The following is a 16270-nucleotide window of genomic DNA, read 5'->3' as shown; positions in this document are numbered from 1 at the left end:
CACATTTCACTTTAACATTGGTGTCCTTAAATTTCACAGCAACCTCTTCATTGACGTTCTCCATTTTCCTGTCCTCATTCTGCTGCATTTTCCTAATACAAGGGTCAGACTCTTCCACTATTTTCACAATTCCGATCACTTCTTGCAAGGTTTGATTTCTTGCAGCCCTTAATCTTTCTTGCATCCTTTTATTTCTCCACTGCACAGTTAACTGATTCCAGATCATCTGATCAGTCATATTGCCAAAATCACATTTTATGGCCAACTGCTGTAATCTAGTCGCAAACTGATCCGCTAATTCATGACTTTTCAGAGGCTGAGTATAAAATGAATGACTTTGTTCACTTGTTCTCCAAAATACATCTCTACTCTTTATTTTAGCTTCCATATAAATATCTGCCGTTCCATCACAGTCTACTCCTATAGCAGCAGGCATAAACGTGAAAATTTTTTGGCCTTTAGTAGGAAGCTGGCTCTGTATATACTTTATCAAAATGAGATTGAATGTGCACAGAGTCCAGGGTTCCCCAAGAGGCATGACAGAGGCAATAATAGATAATGCTAATGCTCTATTTGTGGTAGTGTGGTCGAGCAGTTAGGCTTATCAGAGGGTAGTGTTAAGCATTTGTTGTACATACACAAGCAATAAGTGAAAACACACACTCAATGACTTAACTCCAGGCCTATAGGTTTTTATATAGAAAAATATTCTTTTGTTAATTTATTTATAAAACCACAAGATTCATTTAGAGGGTAAGTACGTTAAATGTAAGGTACTTTGCATAGGTATAGTTAGAACTTTGAACCAAAACAGTAATGTACACAGTTTTTCATAAAATGGCAATAAGCTATTTTAAAAGTGGACACTGCAAATTTCAACACTTCCTGGGGAAGGTAAGTACAGTTTGGTTAATACGGTAAGTAAAGCACTTACAGGTTCAGTCTCCAGGGCATAGGTAGGCCACCATTGGGGGTTCATGTCAACCCCAAACACCCAGCACCAGCAACACAGGGCCAGTCAGGTGCAGAGGTCAAAGAGGAGCCAAAATAACATGGGTGCCTATGGCGACAGGGGGTACTCCGGTTCCGGTCTGCTGGCAGGTAAGTACACGTGTCCTCGGAGGGCAGACCAGGGGAGTTTAGTAGATAACTGGGGAGCCCCAAGTAGGCACACAAAACATACCCTCAGCGGCACTGGGGCAGTCGGGTGCAGTGGGCAAACAAGTAGTCGGGTTTTCAATAGGATTCAATGGAGGAACCCGGGGGTCACTCAGATGCTGCAGGCAGGGCACAGGGGGGGATTCTTGGGCCAGCCACTGACTGGGCACTGATGAGGGCAACCTGCTGGTTACTGCTGCACTGGTAGTGAGTTTCTCACGGGCCTGGGGTCTGCGGTGCAGTGCTTCTCCAGACATCAGATATCTTCGTCCTGGGCAGTCGCAGTCAGGGGGTACTCGGGATTCCTTCTGCAGGCATCGTCGTTGGGGTGCCCAGAGGTCAGCCCAGAGTAGACACGTCATCGGAGTTGCCTGGGGATCCTCTCTGGGTCATTGGTTTCTCTGGATACGGGCCAGGGGCGTCGGGTGCAGAGTGGTGGGGACTCACGCTTCTGGAGTGAGGTGAGAGTCCCTTTAAAGATGGTTTCTTCTTTCTTGGTTGGACAGGTCCGCTGTACACAGGAGTTCTTGATCCTTTTTAGTTGCAGGGCAGTCTTCTGAGTTGGCACAGGTTGCCGGGCCCGCAGGATGCGTTGCTGGTGCAGGTTCTCTGAATTAGGATACAGGCCAGTAGGGCAGGGGCAAAAGCAGTTGTCATCTTCCTTCTTCTCTGAGGGGTTTTTCAGCTAAGCAGTCCTTCTTCTTTGAAGGTTGTTAGGAATCAAAAATCCTGAGTTCAGGGTCACCCCTAAATACTGAATTTAGGGGTGTGTTAGGGTCACAGGGCAGTAGCCAATGGCTACTGTCGCTGATGGTTGCTACACCCTCCTTGTGCTCCCTCCCTTTGGGGAGGGAAGCACATCCGTATCCCTATTGGGCTAAATCCTCCAAAGCAAGATGGAGGATTTTCCAAGGATGGGGTCACTTCAGCTCTGGTCACTTTAGGGGTGGGCCTGGCTGAGGGGGTGACTCCTCCTTGTTTTTCTCATTATCTTCCCAGACTTGTCGCAAAAAGTGGGGGCTGTGTCTTGGGGGTGGGCATCTCCACTAGCTGGAGTGCCCTGGTGTGCTGTAACACCAGGCTGGAATCTTTGAGGCTCACTGCCAGGTGTTACAGTTCCTGCAGGGGAGGTCTGAAGCACCTCCACCCAGGACAGGCTTTGTTCCTGGTCATAGAGCGCACAAAGGCACTCACCCCATGTGGCCAGAAACTTGTCTGGAAGTGGCAGGCTGGCAGAGACCGGTCAGACTAGCACTAGCAGTTGGGCTGGCATGGAGGGGGCATCTCCAAGATGCCCTCTGTGTGCATTTTTCAATAAATCCCACACTGGCATCAGTGTGGGTTTATTGTGCTGAGATGTTTGGTACCAAACTTCTCAGTATTCAGTGTAGCCATTATGGAACTGTGGAGTTCGTTTTTGACAAACTCCCAGACCTTATACTCAGTATGGTTCCCCTGCACTTACAATGTCTCAGAATTGACTTAGACACTGTAGGGGCATAGTGCTCATGAAGCTATGCCCTCACCTGTGGTAAAGTATACCCTGCCTTAGGGCTGTAAGGCCCGCTAGAGGGGTGACTTACCTATGCCACAGGCAGTGGGTTGTGGGCTTAGCACTCTGAGGGGAGTGCCATGTCGACTTCGTCTTTTTCTCCCCACCAGCACACACAAGCTGTGAGGCAGTGTGAGGCAGTGTGCAGTGTGCTGAATGAGGGGTCCCCAGGGTGGCATAATACATGCTGCAGCCCTTAGAGACCTTCCCTAGCTACAGGGCCCTTGGTACCAGGGGTACCTTTCACAAAAGACTTAACTGTGTGCCAGGGCTGTGCCAATTGTGGAGATAAGGGTACAGTTTGAGGGAAAGAACTCTGGTGCTGGGGCTTGGTTAGCAGGGTCCCAGCACACTTTCAATCAAAGCTGGCATCAACAAAAGGCAAAAAGTTAGGGGGTAACCATGCCAACAGTGGCATTTTCCTATAATGCTCTTTTCCTTGATGGTCCAAAATTCAATCCGTCAATGACTTCTAAATAGTTTTCAAAATTTCCAATCCAATCCACTGTCCTGTGCATGCATGGGTTTGTTTGGATTCCACGTGCATCGCCAAATTGAAATAAAACCCAGAGTTGTAAAAAGGAAGAAAACAAGTTTATTTCTCAATCCAGCCACATATTTGAGCTCCCTCGCCTGCTCCTCTGTAACTGTCATTGCTGCTCTGTCATGATTCTATTACTTAACACAGAATCCTGGTGGCTGTGGCAACAATCAGTAAGCAGCAAATCTGCATAGAGTGTAACACTTTCCTTTTCATAGTCTTGGTACATCACGATTTTGGAGCCCTTTGACGCCTATGACAATATGATGTTTCCTCACATGGACCAAAATCATGTCAAAATGGTGGAACCTAAGTGGTCAGAAGTTAAGCACTCTTGGAAATTTTGCATCTCAGTAATAAACCTCCCATGACTTGGTAAAGCAATTGAAAAATGTATACATATCCAACTATTAGTTCTCATACAAAATCGTCTCACAGACTATCAAACTAAATTTGGCAAAGGCTGCTTTGCCTAAATGGCATAATTCTTGAGAACATTAGCAGCAAGGTTGGACAAATGAGAGTGCTACCTTCTGTTCCCTCTTCAGTGCTATTCAACATAACTATTGATGGCTCATCAGATGCGCATACACAGATCTGAGTTGTTTTTTTTCAATAGCTGCAAAAAGTCGGTGAGAATGGCCCAAACTCCAGACACCGTGTACCCAGTATGTCAAGAATAAGATCTTTAATAGTTGGCAACCTACAAGGCATTTTCCATACTGCATCCATTCTGCATTTGTCATCCACATTGATAGGTTTAGTCTGTAGTCTGTAGAGTAGTTTTTCATGGGCTCTTTAGAAAAATATTATGGTGTGGAAAGAGGTGTAAGGCACGAACCAGCTTTGCTGCTTCAGATGTCTGGTTGGTGTTGAAGGTACCTGTACAACAACCTAGTGCTCTGCTGACACTGTTACTGAAGGTGGTAGCTGAAGGATGCAGACAAGACTGAGGGTTTAGAAAATTGGTCTCTTGTGGTACTCTTTTATTATCTCACACAATGCTATTGGTCTCATAATAGGAGATTCATTCACCATGCAGACAAAGAGAATCCAGAGTGCTATTAAGCAAACCTTTATTTTCTGACGATGGTCATTGGCCATTCTCAAATGACAAGTGTGGTAGCAATGACCATTATATCCTGAATAGAAGTACTGTTGACTGAATCTGAAGATGGACCAATGTTTAACAACATATCAGCCAATCTAGGCATTGCAGAGGGTGGATATCCTGCCTCCGCAATTATTTCAAAGACTAGGGCACCTAGGAGGATAAGCCTGCATGGGGAGTCAGTGTTGGGGACATTTGTAAACGCAAGAATTGTGTTTCGTTACTTTACAAAGGCTGGGCTACTGACCCAGGAGGTATAAGTAATTCAGCAGATTACTAATGGTGTTTTGACATTATAACTACTGTATTTTAACTCACTTTCTGGTCCTCTAAGCCCCAAGTAGCCATCTCTGTCCATAGTTTATGTAAGGTGGCTGCAACCTTACTTGGTGCTTTCCCAGTTAGTGGTAATAACCTTAATTCCTGAGCAGATTTCAAAGTAGTGCATTTTTACTTAGAGGGTAGCTTGTGAAACCTCCCAGTATTAGACTTCAATACCCTTGTCTGTTATGACCTTTGAGAGCTCATCTCTGTTGACTGCAGGCCTGAATAACACCTTGAGTGTGGAGGCAGCATGATTAGAACAGACCAATCCCTCAGAGATAGATCATGTAATGATAAATAATGTGGGCAAGTGGAGTGTGAATACGATTCTGAACTATGAGTACCTTGGGTATGGACTAGTATTAAGTTCCGTGCAAACATTAAGGGAGAACCCCCAAAAATGTTTACTTAATGGGGGAAGACACCCAAATAGTAGAGGAGCTAGTCATGCCTCTCAAACTAATATCTGTACTAATTAATTACTGTGGCTCTCTTGTGGCAAATTAGGTACACTCCTAATGTGGCTAGAAACAAAGTTGATCGTAAAGTGTGCAAATTGTAGTTGAATTGTGTGGGCCAAGGGCCTCAGGTTAGTTTCATAAGTGGATCAGCTGAAGCAAAATACTAACTGGTCATCTGTTGGCATGGGTGAAAATCTTTATAATCATACCAGAAGTGGGCAGATAGGGGATTTTATGCAGGAGATAAAAAGAGCCACAGATGAGCTCAAGAAAAATTCAACTGTCAGGAATATTCTCAAATGTGGTTAGGTGGCTAAGGTAAGTTGTACATCATCCATTTTATGAGATGCTCATTCCTCACTTTCATCCCTCATCCTCACTTGTCATACATACTTCTCATCCATTATTCTTCTTATCCCTGCTTTTCATGCATATTCCATCATCCCTCATTTTCATCCCTTCTTCTCATTCACCATTACTATATAACATCCTTACTTCTCAGCCATCATCCCGCCTTTTTACACAACCACTATCCCTTCTTGTCATCCATCATCTTGCCTATGATGCCAAGCTGTGCATTTCGCCAGCCTGTTGAAGCCCTATTGCCTCCAACACTTTATCTGAACTATTGCTTGCTGCACTTAAAACTGAGGACCTCTTTATCAATTTTTAACTCTATTTGATTAACAAACTATTGTTAGTCTTTTAATTCATTTGCAATTCACATTATGCCAGTGAGGGAGGAAGAATTCTAGATAAGGGGGTATTTTCATTATGGTTGGGATTTAGCCTATGTGTTGTTAATGAGAAAATAGGTGACTTATGTGTAGTGTGATTGCCATTTTTCCCTCTCTTGCTTGGCACTTAAGTGGCAGCCATTTTCTGCTGCCAACTCACTAGTTTTTTTGTCCTTGCCCATGTGCTGGGGTAAGATAAAACCAGAATTGCTGTAGTTCGCACAGCCAGCACCCCAACAGCAAGCTTATCTGTGCCATCTGCACCTGTACAATAGGGATGAACAGGTGATGCTGAATTACTTGCAGGTCAACATGGCAGCTGGTCAATTTAATGCTGCCCTAAATGAGGACCTAGGCACTATAGCTCCTATGAAAGCTTGTAAATCAAGCAGGAGATCTCCTTCAGCTAAATTGTATATTACCACACACAAAATGGAAGAGGAGGTAATTTTAATGGGATTTAACCCTCTATGGAAAACCAAAAAGATTTTAAAATTGCCTTCACCCACTAATAGTGTCATGTTTCATCACTGGAGGTGCTACAACACTTCTCTGGAGACCAACACTAGAGAGTTGCAAAGGATTCTTTTTGGGGTAGTTTGGGAAGACAAACCAACATTCAAATGGATACGCCGTGCAGACTATACAGTTAAAACTACTTTAGGGGTGTCCATTATTCCTATTTAATTCTGGACTCCCTACGAAAGGTTAAAACATAGCTTCTGTGATGAACTGGGGAGATTAGTGCTCCATCAACTTATTTGCTACCAACATGTTTCAGCCTAGTTATCGCCCGATTGGGTGTCTGGTCTTCTTTAGGACTATGATTCCACTATTCACACACATCACACCTCGTTCTCATACATTTGCTCAGTGATTGGTGGTAGAGTCTCCTGCTTCCACATGAAGGTGAGAATATATGATCCCAGAAACCAAACCGTTCTCGGTCCAGTGTCCATATCCAGGGAAGTGCCAAGTACACTCCCAATTAAAGGGCTCACATACCCTTAATGTCAAGCACCCATCATAAGTGCATTAAAATAGGGTGGGGTTAAAACATAATTAGTGGAAAAGAACTCAGTAATCTCAACCTGGTTAATCTAAATTCTCTCTAAAATCGGGGTGGGAGCCTATCCCTGTAGTCACACACTAGATGAGAACAAAACATCTAGGTCACCCTTTTTAATTTGCCTTCAAATGTCAAAGTACTGCTTAACTATTGCATGGTGATGCTCTAATGGAGCAGATGATTCTTACATTCATATGGATCAATAAGATGTATACCTCTCTGTGCGTAGTGGTATAGTCATGTGCCATGATCCTCAAAACATCCCAGTATAAGCTACATTGCTCTTTCTTTAGATACGTGGTTCATAATGAGCCTTCAGTGGTACAAGTGGCGGGATAGCACCATGCACTCTGTTGTCTAATCAGGCAAATCTGTTCTAATGGGAGAAGAAAGAATCAGTTGTTAAGTGCATCCCTCCTGTTGGTGAAACATAAATGAATCTGTACGTCTATCTCAGGTCCCCAGTACATAGCACCCACTGAGGCTTATGGACTCAAGTCTGGTAGTCTGTGTCCACAAATATGTAAAGCCAAAATGTAGCTGTACTCAGAAACTCAGTAAATGCAGCACTTGTGCAGCGTGTGGTACAATAACATTAAGGTTGTATGGGAATCATGCTGACCAAAACCCCTGTTGGTGCCTGTCCTTATTATGTCTGGTGCTTACAAACACTGCAAAGCATTAGTTATTTAAAAAAGTTATGTTCCTTCTACCTCACGTCAAAGAGCTGGAACACCCTGCCCCTTGCACCTCAGGCCATTGCTTACTCAATTCAGGAAGGTCCATAAAACCTAGCTCTTCAACTGAAGCTCAGAGGACAAAGCACCTTAGCGCATTGAGAGCCTTATGGGTGAGTAGTTGCACTTTACAAACCCTGATTTGATTTGAGGAATAAGGGACTACCCTAAGGTAGTTTTAACTGTATAGTCTAAACAGTGGATCCCTTTGAATGTTTGTTGATCTTCCCAAACTACCCCCAAAAAAAACTTTGCTTCACCACTACTGTTGGTCTGCGCAGGGGTGTTGTTGCATGGCCAATGATGAAGCATGCCACTATCTGTGGATGTGGCAAATTTTTAAACCTTTTTTTATTTTTCAACAGAGGGTGAACTCCAGTGAAAATTACCTTCTCTACCCTTTTGTGTGTGCTAGGTTACTTGATAAAGAGGACGGAAGAGGAGTGGTACTTTTCACCCCTTGTTTCTTGTGTTTGAGCTAAAAAGTGTACCCCAGAAATAAAGGAAAACAAAAAACTCCGCAAGCCACTTGAATGTATCTGGCTTCGCTCTAAGCTCGAGTCTGATAAAACAGCTTACAGAATAACCCCTCGTGCCTATCAGAGAAATGAACATATGTCACGATGGAGCTACATCGTGTCACACATTGAGCAAAGCAAACTTTCCTCTAGTGGAATTTTTTAATTATGAAAAGAATTCACCCAGGCCACTCTCTGGTCCCAAGCCATCACTGCATTACAAGCACTGCAAAGAACTCTAACTGCTATCTTCCATTAGAAAATCAGAAAAATCGGCAAATTTTACTACCCAACTCTACTTATCACACTCTCCCAGCTCTATAGGTCCACCAATCCCAATGGAATTTGCTTCCGGGCTAAAATTCAGCAGCTTTTCAAGTCAGAGGTGGAAATTGCAATCCCAGTGATAAGCTCAGGATCCCCAATGACCATGTCCCACCACATATGATTTCTGCTAACACCAGTGTGTTCAGTGACGCATCTGTTTATAATGTCCCTTTCTTATGCATTCCCACTGGCAGCTTGGAAACTTGATAAGGTTCTCCAGTTACTAAAAAAAAAATTCCTGACACCTCCATTCATTCTGACTACCTGCCCTCATCACTCCTCTCTCTGGCAAAAGTCCCGGATAAACATACTAATATCCAACTGGCATTCTATGTAGTGTAACAACCTTTTAGATCCTGCTCAGTCTGGCTTTAGAGATTGCAACAACACTGAAAATGTCTTGTTGGCAGCTACTGACGATATCAGCAGACCGGCAGCCCTCATTCTACTAGACCTGTCTGCAGCATTCACCACTGTTGCATACCATATGTATCCAATACATGCACAAGGTAGGTATCTATTCTAAGGCCCTGCAGTGGTGGTTCTAGGATTCCCTTACTAATAGAACTCAATCTATCCATCTCCCCCCCTGTGAGATCAGACCCGGTTTCCATAAATCAGGGTGTCCCTCAATCATCCTCCCTTAGCACAACCCTCTTCAACGTTTAAATTATACCACTGGCTGCCATTATAATGTGATGTACACTTCACTACTTACATATAGAACAACTATCATTGGAACATATTCTGCACCACAGGGATACGCTCTAAAGGAATTTTCCTTGTATTAAGAGTGGAACGCACACTTCTGTCTCCGTGAATTATTGTATGGAAATATGTACAACCAGTACACTGGATAGATATGTGTTTCTTGCTGTTACAGTACCCCTTGATTCTTACTTTTGCAGCTTATGTATGGTGTTTAAATACAGACCTATTGGGGGTCATTCTGGCCAACGACCGCGGAAGCACCACCAACAGGCTGGCGGTGCTTCCATGGGCATTCTGACCTCGGCGGTACAGCCGAGGTCAGAAACGGGAAACCAGCGGTGTCCCGCCGGTTTCCCGCTGGTTTCCCGCTGCCCCAGGGAATCCTCCACGGCAGCGCTGCTTGCAGCGCCGCCATGAGGATTCCGACCCCCTTACCGCCATCCTGTCGGGTGTCGTGGGGCCCCTGGGGGCCCCTGCAGTGCCCATGGCACTGCAGGGGCCCCCTAACAGGGCCCCACATTGATTTTCAGTGTCTGCCAAGCAGACACTGAAAATCACGACCGGTGCCACTGCACCCGTTGCACGCCTTCAACTCCGCCGGCTCCATTCGGAGCCGGCTTCCTCGTTGAAGGCGCTTTCCCACTGGGCCGGCGGGCGGCCTTCTGGCGGTCGCCCGCCGGCCCAGCGGGAAAGCCAGAATGGCCGCCGCGGTCATTTGACCGCGGTGCGGTCATTCGGCGGCTCCCGTCGGGCGTGCGGTTACCGCCGCCGGCGGGAGTCGGAATGACCCCCATTGTTTGTAATTACATTTTTGTTATGCCCGTTTCCTCATTTATGGACCCTTTCGGTTGCACGATTCAGAAACATTTGCTGCTTTATGCGACCTTAGAAGATTTTCGGCAGAACGTTCATGGTCACTAAACGTTTAAATATTTACTAATTTACAGTATTTTTTGTAAATGATCCCCTTGTAGGCAATTTACATCAGTTTATACCATGGATGTCAATTCACCAAAATGCCAGGGGTAGCAGAAGTGACATCACACGCCCTTTGACCCCCACTTTTACTCACTGACACATACTTACACATACACACAAATTCACACTTACACACCCTCACAAACACACTCTCACCCGCAAGCGCACGCACACAACATACACTTAAAATATTTTTACTTACCTCAGCTCACATAGAAGGGCATATTCTAGCTAACTGCACCTCAATGTATTACACTAATAATAAATAATATGTTATAATTCACGATTTGTTTAATAAAAATTGGCAGAAAACCAAAGAGAGCGGAGCCCCAACTAACGAGCTGCCACTGTGGCTCTGGCACTTAATTTGACACATCTGAAGCCAGGGGTTGCAAAGGCAGTGCTAGGGGTCACAAAGGGCAATCCAGGGGTCGCAGCTGCGACCCCTAATTGACGACAATGGTTTATACCCTTTACCAAAGCTCAAAAAAGGTTATTGGGTAACCCTCATTCCTTCTTTATTACAAGAACAGGTGGCTTTCGAAATTGTATCTTATGCTGATGACACTCAGCTTATTGCTGTCTGGGAGAAAGTTGAAGTGTTGAGGTGCAGGTCTATGAAGTAGTGTGTAATATTTTCATCTGGGTGAAGGACAATTTATTAAAGTTTTATGGCTTGTTCTGTGGTTGCATTTTCCTGAAAACCCAATAAAGAAGCACAGGAAAAACGTTAATGATAAGTCAGAGGTCATTCTTTTTGGAAAAGCAAGCACAATTTGGGCCCCATATTGGTGGTCAAGCACGCTTGTCTCCTCTACTTTGCCCACTAACAAGGCTAGAAACTGGGGGATTATCATCAATAATTCCCTTTCCATGAAAGAGCAAGTTACAGCAGTCTTTGGTACCTGCCCTGGGATCCTGCACATGTTGCACATCATTTTTCAATGGCCTCCTCTTGACTGTCGCAAAACTGTCATGCAAACACTAATATCTAGTTGGCTGGATTATGGCATTGAACATTATGTGGGTGTAGGAAGTTGGCTCTGTATGCACTATTTCAAAGTAAGGAATAGTATGCACAGAGTCCAAGGGTTCCCCTTAGAGGTAAGATAGTGGCAAAAAGAGATAATACTAATGCTCTATTTTGTGGTAGTGTGGTCGAGCAGTAGGCTTATCAAAGGAGTAGTGTTAAGCATTTGTTGTACATACACACAGGCAATAAATGAGGAACACACACTCAGAGACAATTCCAGGCCAATAGGTTTTTGTATAGAAAAATATATTTTCTTAGTTTATTTTAAGAACCACAGGTTCAAATTCTACATGTAATACTTTGCATGAAAGGTATTGCAGGTAAGTACTTTAGGAACTTTGAATAATCACAATAGCATATATACTTTTTAAATAAAACACATATAGCTATTTTAAAACTAGACTGCAATTTTCACAGTTCCTAGGGGAGGTAAGTAATTGTTAGTTCTTGCAGGTAAGTAAACCACCTACGGGGTTCAAGTTTGGGTCCAAGGTAGCCCACCGTTGGGGGTTCAGAGCAACCTCAAAGTTACCACACCAGCAGCACAGGGCCGGTCAGGTGCAGATTTCAAAGTGGTGCCCAAAACACATAGGCTTCAATGGAGAAGGGGGTGCCCCGGTTCCAGTCTGCCAGCAGGTAAGTACCCGCGTCTTCGGAGGGCAGACCAAGGGGGTTTTGTAGAGCGCCGGGGGGGACACAAGTTAGCACAGAAAGTACACCCTCAGCAGCACGGGGCGGCCGGGTGCAGTGTGCAAACACACGTCGGGTTTCCAATGGAAATCAATGGGAGACCAAGGGGTCTCTTCAGCGATGCAGGCAGGCAAGGGGGGGGCTCCTCGGGGTAGCCACCACCTGGGCAAGGGAGAGGGCCTCCTGGGGGTCACTCCTGCACTGGAGTTCCAATCTTTCAGGTCCTGGGGGCTGCGGTTGCAGGGTCTTTTCCAGGTGTCGGGATCTGGGAGTCAGGCAGTCGCGGTCAGGGGGAGCCTCGGGATTCCCTCTGCAGGCGTCGCTGTGGGGGCTCAGGGGGGGCAACTCTGGCTACTCACGGTCTCGTAGTCGCCGGGGAGTCCTCCCTGAAGTGTTTGTTCTCCACAAGTCGAGCCGGGGGTGTTGGGTGCAGAGTTGCAAGTCTCACGCTTCTGGCGGGAAACGCAGTTGTCTTGAAGTTGCTTCTTTGGAAACAAAGTTGCAGTCTTTGGTGAACAGGGCCGCTGTTCTCGGGAGTTTCTTGGTCCTTCTAGAGCAGGGCAGTCCTCTGAGGATTCAGAGGTCACTGGTCCTGGGGAAAGCGTTGCTGGAGCAGTTTCTTCAGAAGGAGGGGGAGACAGGCCGGTAGAGCTGGGGCCAAAGCAGTTGTTGTCTCCGTCTTCTCTGCAGGGTTTTTCAGCTCAGCAGTCCTCTTCTTCTTAGGTTGCAGGAATCTGAGTTCCTAGATTCAGGGGAGCCCCTAAATACAGAATTTAGGGGTGTGTTTAGGTCAGGGAGGGCAGTAGCTAATGGCTACTAGCCCTGAGGGTGGCTACACCCGCTTTGTGCCTCCTCTCAAGGGGAGGGGGCCACATTCCTATCCCTATTGGGGGGATCCTCCATCAAAGTCAGAGTCACTTCAGCTCAGGTTGCCTTAGGGGCTGTCCTGACTGGTCAGTGACTCCTCCTTGTTTTTCTCAGTATCTCCTCCGGCCTTGCCGCCAAAAGTGGGCCGTGGCCGGAGGGGGCGGGCAACTCCACCAGCTGGAATGCCCTGTGATGCTGTAACAAAGGGGGTAAGCCTTTGAGGCTCACCGCCAGGTGTTACAGCTCCTGCAAGGGGTAGGTGATAATCATCTCCACCCAGTGCAGGCTTTGTTACTAGCCACAGAGTGACAAAGGCACTCTCCCCATGTGGCCAGCAACATGTCTCGAGTGTGGCAGGCTGCTAAAACCAGTCAGCCTACACGGGTAATTGGTTAAGGTTTCAGGGGGCACCTCTAAGGTGCCCTCTGCGGTGTATGTTACAATAAAATGTACACTGGCATCAGTGTGCATTTATTGTGCTGAGAAGTTTGATACCAAACTTCCCAGTTTTCAGTGTAGCCATTATGGTGCTGTGGAGTTCGTGTTTGACAGACTCCCAGACCATATACTCTTATGGCTACCCTGCACTTACAATGTCTAAGGTTTTGCTTAGACACTGTAGGGGCACAGTGCTCATGCACTGGTGCCCTCACCTATGGTATAGTGCACCCTGCCTTAGGGCTGTAAGGCCTGCTAGAGGGGTGACTTATCTATACTGCATAGGCAGTGTGAGGTTGGCATGGCACCCTGAGGGGAGTGCCATGTCGACTTACTTGTTTTGTCCTCACCAGCACACACAAGCTGGTAAGCAGTGTGTCTGTGCTGAGTTAGGGGTCCCCAGGGTGGCATAAGATATGCTGCAGCCCTTCAATACCTTCCCTGGCATCAGGGCCCTTGGTACCAGGGGTACTAGTTACAAGGGACTTACCGGGATACCAGGGTGTGCCAATTGTGTAAAGAAAAGTACAGGTTAGGGAAAGAAGACTGGTACTGGGGCCTGGTTAGCAGGCCTCAGCACACTTTCAAATCAAAACATAGCAACAGCAAAGGCAAAATGTCAGTGGGTAACCATGCCAAGGAGGCATTTCCTTACACAACCCCCCCCCCAAACGAAAGAGGATGAGACTAACCTTTCCCAAGAGAGTCTTCATTTTCTAAGTGGAAGAACCTGGAAAGGCCATCTGCATTGGCATGGGCAGTCCCAGGTCTGTGTTCCACTATAAAGTCCATTCCCTGTAGGGAGATGGACCACCTCAACAGTTTTGGATTTTCACCTTTCATTTGCATCAACCATCTGAGAGGTCTGTGGTCAGTTAGAACTACAAAGTGAGTACCAAAGAGGTATGGTCTCAGCTTCTTCAGGGACCAAACCACAGCAAAGGCCTCCCTCTCAATGGCACTCCAACGCTGCTCCCTGGGGAGTAACCTCCTGCTAATGAAAGCAACAGGCTGGTCAAGGCCATCATCATTTGTTTGGGACAAAACTGCCCCTATCCCATGTTCAGAGGCACCTGTCTGCACAATGAAATGCTTGGAGTAATCTGGAGCTTTTAGAACTGGTGCTGTGCACATTGCTTGTTTCAGGGTGTCAAAGGCCTGTTGGCATTCTACAGTCCAGTTTACCTTCTTGGGCATTTTCTTGGAGGTAAGTTCTGTGAGGGCTGTCACTATGGATCCATATCCCTTCACAAACCTCCTGTAATACCCGGTCAAGCCAAGGAATGCCCTGACTTGAGTCTGGGTTTTTGTAGCTGCCCAGTCCAGAATAGTCTGGATCTTAGGCTGGAGTGGCTGAACTTGGCCTCCACCTACAAGGTGTCCCAAGTAAACCACAGTTCCCTGCCCTATCTGGCATTTGGATGCCTTGATAGAGAGGCCTGCTGATTGCAGAGCCTTCAAAACCTTCTTCAGATGGACCAGGTGATCCTGCCAGCTGGAGCTAAAGACAGCAATATCATCAAGATAAGCTGCACTAAAGGACTCCAAACCAGCAAGGACTTGATTCACCAACCTTTGGAAGGTGGCAGGGGCATTCTTTAAACCAAAGGGCATAACAGTAAACTGATAATGCCCATCAGGTGTGGAGAATGCTGTCTTTTCTTTTGCTCCAGGTGCCATTTTGATTTGCCAGTACCCTGCTGTTAAGTCAAAGGTACTGAAGAATTTGGCAGCACCTAATTTGTCAATCAGTTCATCAGCCCTAGGAATGGGATGGGCATCTGTCTTGGTGACAGAATTAAGTCCTCTGTAGTCCACACAAAACCTCATCTCTCTCTTTCCATCTTTGGTGTGAGGTTTGGGGACTAAGACCACTGGGCTAGCCCAGGGGCTGTCAGAATGCTCAATGACTCCCAATTCCAGCATCTTGTGGACTTCCACTTTGATGCTTTCCTTAACTTGGTCAGACTGTCTGAATATTTTGTTTTTGACAGGCATGCTGTCTCCTGTGTCCACATCATGGGTACACAGGTGTGTCTGACCGGGGGTTAGGGAAAAGAGCTCAGCAAACTGTTGCAGGACTCTCCTGCAGTCAGATTGCTGTTGGCCAGAGAGGGTGTCTGAATAGATCACTCCATCTACTGAACCATCTTTAGGGTTTGATGAGAGGAGATCAGGGAGAGGTTCACTCTCAGCTTCCTGGTCCTCATCTGTTACCATCAACAGATTCACATCAGCCCTATCATGGAAGAGCTTAAGGCAGTTCACATGGATCACCCTCTTGGGGCTCCTGCTAGTGCCTAGGTCCACCAGGTAGGTGATGTCCTGCCATTTGATAAAGTGTTGTTTTGACCAATGACTTTGTGTTTCACCACTGCGCATATTAGTTGCTCAATGTTCACCAGTAGCACATGGTATGTTTTGTTCAGTTTAGCCGCCTATGGGCTTTGACATTGCATTAGTCATTACATTCTGTATTGTGCCTTTTGGCTTTGACATGGCATTAGCCATTACTTTCTGTATTCAGTTGAGCCGCCTATGGGCTTTGACATTGCATTAGCCATTACATTCTGTATTCTGCCTATTGGCTTTGACATGCTGTATCCAGTCTAGCCGCCTATTGACTTTGACATGCTATTAGATATTCTGCCTATTGGCTTTGGCATGATATCATATATTACATTTTGTATTCAGCTTAACTGCCTATTGGCTTTGACATGATATTATACATTACACTTTGTATTCAGCTCCGCTGCCTTTTGGCTTTGACATGATATTATACATTGCATTTTGTATTCAGCTCAGCTGCCTATGGGCTTTGACATGATATAAGACATTGTATTTTGTATTCAGCTTAGATGCCTATTGGCTTTGACATGACACTAGACATTGCATTTGATATTTAGGTTAGCTGCCTATTGCCTTTAACATGACATTGCATTTGATATTTAGGTTAGCTGCCCATTGCCTTTAACGTGGAGTTCTGTATTTTTCCAAGCTGTGTTTTTGCACCAGAGA

This window comes from Pleurodeles waltl, chromosome 3_1, assembly GCF_031143425.1.
Source record: "Pleurodeles waltl isolate 20211129_DDA chromosome 3_1, aPleWal1.hap1.20221129, whole genome shotgun sequence".
Lineage (NCBI taxonomy): Eukaryota > Metazoa > Chordata > Amphibia > Caudata > Salamandridae > Pleurodeles > Pleurodeles waltl.
This window is presented reverse-complemented; position numbering follows the sequence as displayed.